Consider the following 13,660-nt stretch of genomic DNA (forward strand, 5'->3'; position numbering starts at 1 on the left):
ATTGCAACCACTTGCGAATCCCCACCGTGTGAGTCAAAATCTGACTTATCCAGTCGCGAATGTCAACGAGTGGCAAATGAGGATCTCTCTCAGCTGCAAAAAGAGAAGGAGAGCGGTCAGATTGCCAAAAATAAACAACGAAGTCATTTGGGAGAAAAACACTTACGAGCAAAGTTCCACTCCTAGGGGAATCCGCTGGGGTTCGATACCACGTGCTCTGTCTTCATGTTGAAGAAATTTTCCTAAAAACGACGATTAGTTTTATCGTCCATCTTCACCACCAATCCCTTGGTCTCGCGGTGGCACATGTGAATCATCGTGCCCTTGTGAAAACTTGGGGCGAAGAGGTGAAGCAGATGGCGGAGAGAAATACCACGGTTGGCTAGCTCCGCGTACTTGATAAACATAAGGAAAAGCTTGTATATGCACGGAGAGAGCTGAGCCGGGCACACACCATAAAAATGACAAAAATCTTCCGCCAAGGAAGGAAGATGAAGTGTATAGCCAACAACGAACGGGTACGCGTAAAATGCGTAGTACCCTGGTGATGTACTTGCACTACATCACTACTATCAGGGATAATTTCAACGTGAGCCGGGATTCTCCACGTAGCCCTAAATGCAGTAATTGCCAACGCATCCATCTCAGAAACGACGAGTTTAGGTTCACCCTCAGGCGGGTTCTTTAAGTCTGACTTGGCCTTCCCCGAACGTAGAATTAGCTCATCCACGGTGGGAAAATTCTCGTCTTCTACCATGGCTGCTCCTTCTTCATGAGGAGGCATGTCCACAACCAACTTTACAAGATCAGAGGAAGCACTAGCCATTTTTCTAATTATATACGAAAAGGAAATGCAAAAGTGAAAGAGATGACAATAGGAGAAAATGCTGAAGGGAGAAAGAAAATACAGACGCAAGAAATTTGAAGAAGGAAAAACTTGGGTTTCAAAGGCTCTAGAAATGCAACAGTTCAAATGAAAAATACCCATCCCTATTTATAAGAATATGGGCACCCCGATCGAGAAAGCCTAAATGCCTCCTCATTAATTTTGAAATGGAAGAGACGCGGGAAACGATGTAACGTATTGGGAACATGCACCATAATGATGCATGATGAAATGATGTCATTTCGAACTGACGTAATAGTTAGATGTGGCTCTTGAAGTGCCACATCATTATCTCGCTGTAAAAGGGTCACTCCTCGACCAACATGCTCAAATTTTTCAAAATTTGCAACTGGTGAAGTCCGTCCACCGAGCTCGTCTAAAAACAACCCCGACGAGCGGAGGAATTAACTGTATGCGTCAAAATCTAACCAAAAGGACCTCGCCTAAAATAAGGAAATCAAGAATTAACTAGGCCGAGGTCGTGCTTAAGAAGCAACACTTGTGAGCCGAGTAGCGAATGGCGAGGTCGACCATTCAGATCGGCCAAAACAGCTAGTTTAACAATAAAATATTTTAAAGGAATATTCTCTGTATTTTTACTTTCAGTAGGTAAGGGGAATGTCTCATATAAGTAGGAATAAAAAGAGAATGAAGGGGCATCTAATTTTCTATCTTGATAAGTTCTCTCTAGAAAAATTGACTCTCAAATAACTACAAACATAATCTTTATACAAGATTCGATTTGTTGCTTTGTTCCAAGCTTTCCCACATCAGATCTGATAAAGCATTTGATATTCCCACGTTTGGTTATCTTACATCATTGTCAGAGGGAGAATCATCCACCTCATTATATTTACATTATTGGATCTAGAATTTTTTATATTTAGCTAGAATTTACCCGTTATCATTTACTAATTTAGTTTAACAAAAAGGCTAAATACTTTTTGGTCAAACACACACAACTAATTTAAATTGTATAATAAAATCACATTTGTTTAATTTGTTTCCTATAGGCCACTCAATCATCTGAGGAATGAATGACCCTTTAAGGAATAAGTGAAGAATTGCTATAAATAAGTAATCTTTCAAAAACAAAATAAAGAAAATCGATTTTGATGTTTCAAAATGGTATCTACAAGCACATTCCGAAAAGAAACGGATGGATGTAACAATAATATCTCCTTCACAATGATGCACAACCACCATCGATAATTAGTCTAAAGGTTTTGGATGATTTAGGTTAACCATAATTGAGAAATTTTGCCTTCGTTAGACCCTTTCGTTCATTAATAGCTTGTTTACTGTGATTCTAAAATCAGTTTGTTTTGAATAGTATTTTTTCGTGTGTTATGTACCTAATTGAATTAAGTACAAATCTGTAAATCTAAAGTGCCAATTAAGAGAATAGCTCTTGAACAAACTACAACTATCCTGTGCATGGAAGAGAACTAAGGACACAGAGAAAGATTAGAGAGAAAGTGTAATTAATTGTATTAAGTCTGAATAGCTATTACAACTTAGCTTCCCTTATATTCCCTAGTCCAGATTCTCTTCTAACTGAATGTCAGCCACCCACCCACCCACCCCAACTAACATAGTCTAACCGCCTAACTAACTTTTCTCGTAAATTAACTACTATGCCCTTCTCCTATTAATAGGCTGTTACAAATCCTCCCTGCTAAGGTCCTTGTCCACAAGGACAAATTGAGGAAACTGCTGCTTGAAGGCATGGACATCTATCCAAGTGGTATCTTCAATTGGACAGTTGAACCACTTCACCAACACTTCCCTGACCTGCATGCTTGGAAATGAATCGAAATTCCAGTGCTTGCTCTGGTTCCAAAAGAATATTGCCATGAGGAGAAAGAGATACTGGTAGATCAGGTATTCCAGGAGCATATCCACTGTGCTTTTTGAGTTATGAAACATGGAATGTGGAATGGATTTTGGCATGAGGAGGTACGTGCAATTGGTAGGCTACAGATCCAACCCTCTTGATTATTTGAAATAGACCAAAATATTTTGGACTTAGTTTGTGATAAGAGTGACCTTGAAGGAGATCTGCCTGTAAGGTTGCAGCCTGACAAACACTTGATCTCCCACCTCAAACTCTCTAAAGGATCTGTTTTTATCAGCTTGAATCTTCATTCTAGATTGAGCTAACAGTAGATGATGCTTGAGTAACCTGATAGTGCTTTCTCTAGCCTGCAAGCTTCTATCCACTTCTTCCACCAATGAGTTGTATGGAGCATAAGGCATGTACGTATGTGGCTTTTGTCCATATAATACCTCAAATAGGGTCAATTTAGTAGTATAATGGTAGGTAGTTTTATACCACCATTCAGCCAGTGACAACCAGTGTGCCCAATCTTTGGGTCGATCAATACACATGCATCTGAGATGCCCTTCCAAACATTTATTCATTGCCTCAGTTTGGCCATCCGATTGAGGATGGTAAGCTGTAGAATGATGCAGTTGCACTCCTTGAACATCAAAAAGAGACTGCCAGAATTTACTGAGGAAGACCACATCCCTGTCACTGACTAATGTCTGAGGTAGTCCATGGAGCTTGTAAACATTATCCAAATAAGCCTGAGCTACTAAGGCAGCAGTGTATGAGTGTTTCAGGGCAATAAAATGAGCATACTTGCTCAACCTATCAACCACTACCATAATCACTGTGTGGTGATTTGATTTTAATAGGCCTTCGATAAACATCAAGGCTAATGTCCTGCCACACCTTATCTGGGTTGGGCAAGGGTTGTAGTATTCCTCGTGATTTCACATTTTCACCCTTACATCTTTGACAAACTTCACACCCTCTGATGTGTTTCATGGAAATCCACCTTTAGTTTCTTCCAATGATAAAACTAAGTGACTCTTCTCAGAGTAGCAGCTATCCCTGAGTGACCTTGTAGTATTTCCTGCCTTGCTTCCTTATCTGCACCCACCACTATCTTGCCCCCTCAATAGAGAATACCATCCTTCAACATATACAAGGGTTTAGACAGAGCATCCTACTTCAATTGTTGGATAATCTGTTGTAAGTATCTTTCTCATAAGAAGCTTTGATCTTCTCTAAGAAGTAAGAAGACACATATGATAAAGTGTGCAGCTGAATCTCCTCTTTAGGCAATCGAGACAATGCATCTGCAACCAAATTGTCTCGACCCTTCTTGTAGGTGATAGAATAATCATACCCCATGAGCTTAGCTAGCCATTTTTGTTGACTAGGGGTTGATATCCTCTATTCCATGAGGTATTTTAGACTTTGTTGATCAGTCTTGATAGTGAAATATCTTTCCGAAGAGATAATATCTCCATTTTTGTGCAGCTGCTACTATTGCCATCATTTCCTTTTCACAAACTGAAAGTTGCTGATGCCTACTGCTAAGTGATTTACTCATAAAAGCTAAAGGATGTCCCTCCTGCATTAGCTTTTCCCCAATGCCAATACCACATGCATCGGTTTCTATAATAAACTCCAGGTTGAAATTGGGAAGAACTAGCACATGTGTTGTTGTCATTGCTTCTTTCAATTCCTGGAAAGCTGTGGAAGCCATTTCATTCCAGGTGAACTTATCCTTTTTGAGAAGTTCAGTTAAAGGTTTGTCTATTTTTTCATAATCTTTGATAAATCGTCTGTAGTATCCAGCTAATCCTAGAAACCCCCTTACCTCTTTGACAGTTTTAGGTGTAGGCCGGTCCACCATGCCTTTGATCTTAAGGGTTCTGCTGTTACTCCTTTAGCAGATATAAAGTGTCCCAGGTACTCCACTTCTGACTGACCAAATTGGCATTTGCTCATCTTAACAGATAAGTAATTTCCCTCAAAATCTCAAAGGTTTTCTGTAGGTGTATAATGCGTTCCTTCCATGAAGAACTGTATACCAATATATCATCGAAAAAGACTAGGGTGAACCTTCTGAGGTGGGGCGGAAAAACCTTATTCATTAAACATTGGAAGGTAGATAGGGCATTTGTTAGACCAAGGGCATAATGACAAACTCATAGTGCCCATCGTGAGATCTAAACACTATTTTTTCAATGTCCTTCTCATGCATTCTGATTTGATGATATCCCGACTTAAGGTCCAAACTTAGAAAAATACTCAGTCCCTCCTAATTCATTTAGCAATTCTTCAATTACAGGAATAGGGAACTTATCTTTGACAGTGTGGTTGTTTAGTTGTCTATAATTAATACATAGCCTCCATGTTTAATCCTTCTTTGTAATCATTACTATAGGGGAAGAGTAAGGACTTACACTAGGTCTGATTACCCCTGCATCCAGCATCTCTTGTATCATTCATTCAATTTTTCGTTCTTTTGCAAAGCTGGGTATCAATACGGTTTGACATTTACTGGAGGTGCTTCCTCCTTCCGAATGATCTTGTGATCATAGTTTCTATGGGGTGGCAGCTTAGTAGGAATTGCAAACACTGTCGAATATTGGTCTAGCAGGTCCTACAAATCACCAGGTATCTCCATTTGTTGTGAGTTGATGCAGGCCTCTGATGTGTCCATTGATTGCGCATGTGCTACGACCATCATACTAAGTCCAACTGGTTTGTGCAATAACATTTCCATTCTACTGTTATCAATCATTCTTGACCCCCCAAGTTGGCTGTCCCTCAATGAGACCTTCCTGTCTCCTATCTGGAATTCCATTTTAAGTAGTTTGAAATTCCATCTTATGTCTCCTAATGTAATAAGCCATTGAATCCCTAAAACTACATCAGTATCTCCCAAAGGCATTACTAACATGTCTTCCTTGAACATACACCTTGCATTTTCCTTGAAACGCCCCAGCTCATGTAAGAACTATGCACTCTGCTACCATTTGCAACAACCACTGAAAAAGTGAGAATAGTTTCCAACTTCCACCCCAACTTCTTGGCTATGTCTAAGTCCATAAAGTTATGTGTTGACACCAAATCAATCAAGACATGCACCATCTTACCTTTAAACCCTCCTCTCACCCTCATAGTTCTGTAATCCACTGTACCATCCAAAGCATAGCCATGCATCTGATATTGTAAGGCAGATTCTTCAAAATTCTCTTCCTCCACACTATCCTCCAGTTGCCACTCTTCCATTTCCTCCTCTACTTCTAAAATGTACAGTTGCTTTTTCTTTTTGCAGACATGGTTAGGGGAGTATTTCTCATCACACGAGTAACATAAGCCTTGTGCTCTTGCCTGCAGGTTGATTAAGAACCATGTTCCCCCTCCTCCTTTATGGCTTCATTGCTTGAGTGCTGAGGATAGTTCCTCGATTGCCATGAAGAATTGTAACTCTGCTAATCTGGAACTCCTAATGGCCACTTGGTTCTGTTCTTTTTGCAACTTCAAGGATTGTCCTGCTAATCTGACCAAGTTGTAAGCACTCATAAGAGTTCTTGGTGCTAGCATGCGTACTTAAACTTCAATGTCTGGCCTCAATCCATTCAAGAAGCAACTGACGAGTACTCCTCAGTCAATTCCACTTGATTTATCATCCCATCGAATTTGTCTAAGAATTCCTGCACTGTTCCTGTCGGCTTCAATGCCACTAGCTCCACCATCAGATCATCATACAAGTTGTCCCAAAACCTTAGCTGCAAAGCTCGCAAATAGTCATTCCAGTCTGGCAACCTGCCCATCCTGGCTTTCATCAATGCTTTGCGCCACTAAAGCGCCCGACCTTCCAAATTAATAGCCGCTAATCGTACCTTAGATTCCTCCATTGTTCCGTCAGCATGAAAGAATTGCTCACACCTATAAATCTATCCATCCAAATCATCGCCCCCAAATTTAGGAAATTCCACCCTAGAATATTTCATTCCAAATTGGTTATTGTTACCATGATCGTGATTTCCCCCATTTTCCACCAGAGCTCCGGCAACCACCCTTGGGTTGGTTGTCATCGCCGCGATCAATTGACGGATTTCACCCAATGCATCTGTTGCGGAAGCCAAATGTATATAGTGTGGATAAGTCACAACTACTATACCAAAAATTATGACAGCCACCAAATAATAAATAAGACAATAAAACAACAATAAAGGGAACACCAGAATTTACGAGGTTCGGCTAATTTTGCCTACTCCTCGGACACAACCAATATTTTATTTCACTCCAAAAATACAAGTGAAATAATACTAAAGAGAGAAGATACAAATGCCTTAAACAGATGAGAAGGCAAATGAGAGGTGTGTTTAAATCCTAAACATTAAGCCTTCTTTTATAGGGGGAAAATCCCCCCAAAACTCAAAAGCCCACCGATGTGGGACAAAATTTTGCCAAATTCAACAAATCTCCACCTTGGCAAAATTCCACATCTTCAATTTTCTCTCAATAACAAATTTTGATTGTGTCTTCATCTTCAATCTTCAGTTTTCAACAATGTTGATCAAATCCAAACAATGTTGAAACTTGACCGCAGTCACCACCTTTGTCAGCATATCAGCAGGATTCTCTGTAGTATGAATTTTCTTCACCGTGACTCCACCTTCTTCTATGATTTCTCGTACGAAATGATACCGAACATCAATGTGCTTCGTCCTTGCATGATACACTTGGTTCTTCGCTAATTGAATAGCACTTTGACTATCACAAAAAATTGTGATACCTTTTTGTTCAACACCAAGCTCCTTTAGCAATCCTTGAAGCCAAATTGCCTCTTTCACAGCCTCTGTAATAGCCATGTACTCTGCCTCTGTTGTAGACAAAGCAACTGTTGACTGCAAAGTAGACTTCCAACTAACTGGTGCCTTTGCAAAAGTAAACACATAACCAGTAGTTGATCTTCGTTTGTCCAGATCACCCGCAAAATCTGAGTCACAATATCCAACTACAGACTGATTGTCTTCCTGCTCAAAAACTAACCCGACATCTACAGTATTATGAATATACCGTAGAATCCACTTCACAGCTTGCCAATGCTCCTTCCCTGGATTGTGCATATATCTGCTAATAACTCCAACAGCTTGTGAAATGTCAGGCCTTGTGCAAACCATTGCATACATCAAGCTACCAACAACATTTGCGTATGGTACCTTTGACATATACTCTCGTTCAGCTTCATCCATTGGCGACATAATAGTACTTAGCTTAAAATGGGAAGCAAGTGGAGTACTAACTGGCTTAGTCTTGTCATCTATGCCAAAACGTTGAAGTACTCTCTTCAAATATTCCTTTTGAGATAAACAGAGTTTCTTTGAACGTCTATCTCTAATTATCTCCATGCCAAGAATTTTCTTTGCCTCACCCAAATCCTTCATCTCGAACTCCTTCTTCAGTTGAATCTTCAACTTATCAATTTCTTCCGAATTCTTGGAAGCTATCAACATATCATCAACATATAGGAGAAGATATACAAAGGAACCATCTTTAAGCTTGTGCAAATACACACAATGATCGTATTTGCTTCTCTTGTACCCTTGCCGCAACATAAACTCGTCAAATCGCTTGTACCATTGTCTAGAAGATTGTTTCAATCCGTACAACGATTTTTTCAAGTTTGCACACCATATTTTCTTTTCCAGCAACTTTGAATCCTTCTGGCTGAGTCATGTAGATTTCCTCCTCCAAGTTTCCATGTAAAAATGCAGTTTTTACATCCATCTGAACTAGTTCCAAATCCAATTGTGCTACCAAAGCCAACATAATTCTAATGGAGGAATGTTTTACAACTGGAGAAAACACTTCATTGTAATCAATTCCCTCCTTTTGAGCATATCCTTTGGCCACCAATCTTGCTTTGTAGCGAACATCTACTTGGTTAGGAAATCCTTCCTTCTTTGCAAATACCCATTTGCACCCAATTGCTTTCTTTCCCTTCGGGAGATTGGCCAATCTCCATGTATGATTCTGATGAAGGGACTGTATTTCATCATTCATGGCAATCCTCCACTTATCTTCTTCTGAACTTTGGACAGCGTCTTTATAAGTAGTAGGAACATCATCAGCTACAATTGAGGTTGCACAAGCAACCGTCTCTATGAGACGAACATGTTTCGTTATTGTTCTTTTTGGCCTGCTGGTTGCTATTGATTCAAGTTGTTGTTGAGGTTCCTGAGTTGGAATCTCCTCTACTGGCTCTCCTTCCAGAGGATAATCTTCATTTGTTTCCTCCTCTGCTTCTTGTGTAGGAAAAATAAATTTTCCCTCAAACTCCACCTGCTTAGAAGCACCTTCATTTTGTTTGGTATCTTCTGTTACCTTATTTACCATAGCAAATTCATCAAAGGTAACATCTCTGCTGAATATTACTTTCTTTGTCATAGGACACCATAAGCGATATCCTTTGACTCCAGAAGTAATTCCCATAAAAATAGCCTTCTTTGCCCTTGGATCCAATTTTGACTCCGTCACATGATAATATGCAGTTGAGCCAAACACGTGCAAAGAGTTATAATCTACAGCAGGTTTTCCATACCATTTTTCAAATGGTGTCTTGCCATCAATAGCAGCAGATGGTAGACGATTAATGAGGTGGCATGCATATGTAATTGCCTCAGCCCAAAATTCTTTGCCCAAGCCAGCATTGGACAACATACACCGTACCTTCTCCAGCAAGGTCCGGTTCATACGTTCTGCCACTCCATTCTGTTGTGGTGTATGTCTAACAGTGAAGTGTCGGACGATGCCATCATTTTCACAGACCTTATTGAAATGATCATTTTTGTATTCACCTCCATTGTCTGTGCGAATACACTTGATCCTCCTGCCTGTTTGATTCTCCACCATCGTCTTCCATTTGAGAAAAATTCTCAGCACTTCATCTTTGTTTTTCATTGTATACACCCACACTCTTCGAGAAAAATCATCAACAAAGGTTACAAAATAGTGCTTCCCACCCAATGAAGGTGTTTTGGAAGGACCCCAAACATCAGAGTGTACATAATCCAAAATGCCTTTAGTATTATGGATCGCTGTACCAAATTTAACCCTTGTCTGTTTCCCTTTAACACAATGCTCACAAAACTCCAAGTTGCAAGCCTTGACTCCTTTTAACAATCCTTGATCTGATAGAGTTTTCAAGGATTTTCCTCCAGCATGTCCCAAGCGCATGTGCCATAGCTTGGTTGCTTCTGCCTCTTTGTCGTCACTGGATGTCACTGTCGCTGTCCCAATAACTGTACTGCCACGATAGCGGTACATATTATTATTCTTCCGATTAGCCTTCATTACCACTAGTGCACCGGAGCATACTCTCATCACTCCATTTTCTGCAATGATTTTGAACCCTTTTGATTCTAGGGCTCCCACAGAGATGAGATTCTTCTTCAAATCCGGTACATATCGAACATCTGTCAATGTTCTGATCATTCCATCATGGTTCCTTAATCGTATTGAACCAATGCCATATGAGGTAAGAGGGCTGTTATCCGCTGTGTGGACGACTCCATATTCTCCTTCTTGAAATTCCACGAACCAGTCCCTGTTGGGACACATATGATAGCTACAAGCCGAGTCCATCAACCATATGTCTGATGATGTTGATGACTCTGTTGTAACTAATGAGAAGTCTGAATCATCACAATCAGCTACATTTGAATCCATAATGGCCTTTCCATTGTTATGTTTGGCCTTATTCTTCAACTTCGGACAGTCTTTCTTCCAGTGCCCTTTTTCTCGACAAAAGGCACATTCATCTTTGCTGGGTCTGGATCTTGACTTGGATCTTCCCTTCTTTGTCCTCGTTTGATTTTGAGGACGACCCCTCACAAATAGTGCTTCTCCTTCTCCGCCCTTCTGTTTTTCTCGCTTTCTTTGTTCATAGCTGTACAAAGCCGAACAAACTTCTCTGAGAGAAACTTCGTCATTTCCATGGAGTAGAGTAGTTTCAAGGTGCTCGTACTCATCAGGAAGTGACGCCAACAACATCAAGGCCAAGTCACCATCATCATAAGTTGTATCCATATTTTGCAAATCTGTGACCAACTTATTGAAACTGGTGATATGTTCATTCATCGTGGTACCAGGAACATAGGTGAAGTGAAACAGTCTCTTCTTCATGTACAATTTATTTTGACTGTTTTTCTTCAAAAATTTATCCTCCAGTGCTTTCCATAATTTACTTGCAGAAGTTTTCTTTGTGTATGGATATTTCTGCTCTCTAGCAAGGTAGGATCGAATGGTACCGCAAGCAACACGGTTGATAATTCTCCAATCTCCTTCTCCAATAACATCTGGTTTCTTTTCTTCAATGGCCAGATCTAGCCCTTGTTGAAAAAGGACATCTAGAACCTCGCCTTGCCACATCCCAAAATGTCCGGACCCGTCAAAAATTTCTACCGCAAATTTCGCATTTGACACAATTCTTGTCATAAGCGAAGATGCCAATGATGACGTATTGTTGACACTTGATGTAGATTCTTCTTGTTTATTGTCTCCCATATTTGACACAAATATTATTTAATAGCTGACGACACAAATCAAGATTATTTCCTTTCTGATGTAGAAGATCAGACTAAGCTGCAACTACAGAGCATACTCAGACAGAACCTTGACTCAGTTACCAAGATAAATCTTTTCTGATGTGGAAGATCAGACTATGCTGCAACCACAGAGCATACTTAGACAGTACCTTGGCTCTGATACCAATTGTTGCGGAAGCCAAATGTATATAGTGTGAATAAGTCACAACTACTATACCAAAAATTATGACAGCCACCAAATAATAAATAAGACAATAAAACAACAATAAAGGGAACACCAGAATTTACGAGGTTCGGCTAATTTTGCCTACTCCTAGGACACAACCAATATTTTATTTCACTCCAAATAATACAAGTGAAATAATATTAAAGAGAGAAGATACAAATGTCTTAAACAGATGAGAAGGCAAATGAGAGGTGTGTTTAAATCCTAAACATTAGGCCTTCTTTTATAGGGGGAAAATCCCCCCAAAACTCAAGAGCCCACCGATGTGGGACAAAATTTTGCCAAATTCAACAGCATCCTCCCACCTTTCCCCCATCGTTCGAACATGTTCATCATGTTTTTCTTCCATGGAACAAATTTTCTCGCGGAGCTCATCCAATTCCCGTCGGATTTCGCCGTTTCTGCTCATCATCTCCGACATAATTTTGCCCAAGACCGTCGCTCTAGTTCCATTGTTATATACCTAATTGAATTAAGTACAAATCTGTAAATCTAAAGAGCCAATTGAGAGAATAGTTCGTGAACAATCTACAGCTACCCTGTTCTTGGAAGAGAACTAAGGACACAAAGAAAAGTTAGAGAGAAAAGTGTTATTGTATTAAGTTTGAATAACTATTACAACAGAGCTTATTTCCTTATATTCCCTAGTCGAGATTCTCTTCTAACAGAATGTCAGCTCCCCCCCCAACATTGTCTAACCGCCTAACTAACTTTTCCCCCGAAATTGACTAATACTACTATGCCCTTCTCATATTTATAGACTCGTAACATCGTACTTTTAAAATAGTACTCGCTCCGTTCCAATTTATATGAACCTGTTTGACCGGGCACGGAGTTTAAGAAAAAATAAAGACTTTTGGAATTTGTGGTCCTAAACAAGTTAAAAAGGGACCCATAGTATTTGTGTGGTTATAAAAGAGTCTCATTAAGGCTAGAATTGTAAGTTTAAACTAAATTGTTACCAAATTTGGGAAATTACATAAGTTGGCACCCGAACTATGGCCCAAATCCCACTTACACACTTTCTGTGGACCATAATAACCTTACACACGCAACCTTTCTAAAGTGTGCCTAGTACACACCTTCTTTGACCAGGTCTAAGCGTGTGTAATACAAACTGGACCAAGCGCGTGGACACTATTTCAAGACAATTTCTGTCTTTAATAAACGGTCAAAAACACATTCCAGTGACCCTTTTTAAAAGATTAAAAGGGCCTTAACCCATTTCTATCTATATACTAACCCGATTTTCATCTTCTTCTTCCTCCTTGAAAGCTTTAAATTGAAGAAAATTTTATCTTCTTGAAGCCAAAATTTATTCCTCTTCTTGAAGCTCGAAGCCAATATTACAGTCTTCTTCTATTTCTTCCTTCTCTTTTTTGACATAAGGGTTAAATTTCTAGGGCTCAATTTTAAGATTTGGGAAAATGCATAATCTGAGAAAATTTTGCTATTGTGGTGAAGAAGCTGTGGTGATACAGTCATGAAGTGTTGATAATTCGGGTCGTCGATTTTACGGATGTCCATTTTATGAGGTAAATATCAATTGTACTTTTCTAATCGATTTTATATTCCGTAATAATTTTGTCTCTTCAATTTTTCAGAGGGACAGACGATCGGCATGTAATTTCTTTATGTGGTTTGACCCCCAACTCCAGAGCACTTGAAAATGGTGATTTTGGGGCTACTGAAGAAGAAGAGGGCATTTGATGCATTGTTGAAGGAAAATAGAAACCAAAGAAATTGGAGGAGATTGTGTGTGATGATTTTAATTGCAATTGTGTTGAAGTTGATTGTGTTAGGTAGTTCTAAAGATTGTTATATAGTGTAAGAAAATGAATGAAGTTTTTGGTAGATTTTGTATCCCTTTGTTAGAAATGAATGAAATCTTTTGGCAATTGTTAATGTTGTTTTGTTTGAGTTTGTTGCTGTGTGAGTTAGAATGATTTTTTTTGGCAATTGTTAATGTTGTTTCGTTTGACTTTGTTGCTGTGTGAGATGATAGTACAGTTAAAACACACCTCAAATTGTGACTGATAAAATACTGAAACACAGTCAATTAGTGGCTGATATACAACTCAAATGCTGAAATTATCCAGAAATAACAGCATACAAAAATGACA

At 39.4% G+C, this 13,660-nt stretch overlaps 1 long non-coding RNA gene across 4 annotated transcripts; it reads left to right on the plus strand.

Moving 5' to 3' along the window:
• The first annotated feature begins 2,503 nt into the window (after positions 1-2,503).
• On the plus strand, positions 2,504-13,457 carry LOC138876525 (uncharacterized). 4 transcript variants are annotated; one of them, XR_011401838.1, is made up of 5 exons: positions 2,504-4,145; positions 4,221-4,493; positions 4,575-4,655; positions 12,941-13,072; positions 13,142-13,457. It is a non-coding gene; the product is annotated as an uncharacterized lncRNA (long non-coding RNA). The 4 variants fall into 4 exon arrangements; XR_011401839.1 differs by having other exon boundaries at positions 4,221-4,459; XR_011401837.1 differs by having other exon boundaries at positions 4,221-4,655.
• The last annotated feature ends 203 nt before the right edge of the window (positions 13,458-13,660 follow it).

The sequence above is a fragment of the Nicotiana sylvestris genome, chromosome 8 (genome assembly GCF_000393655.2).
Source record: "Nicotiana sylvestris chromosome 8, ASM39365v2, whole genome shotgun sequence".
Classification (NCBI taxonomy): Eukaryota; Viridiplantae; Streptophyta; class Magnoliopsida; order Solanales; family Solanaceae; genus Nicotiana; species Nicotiana sylvestris.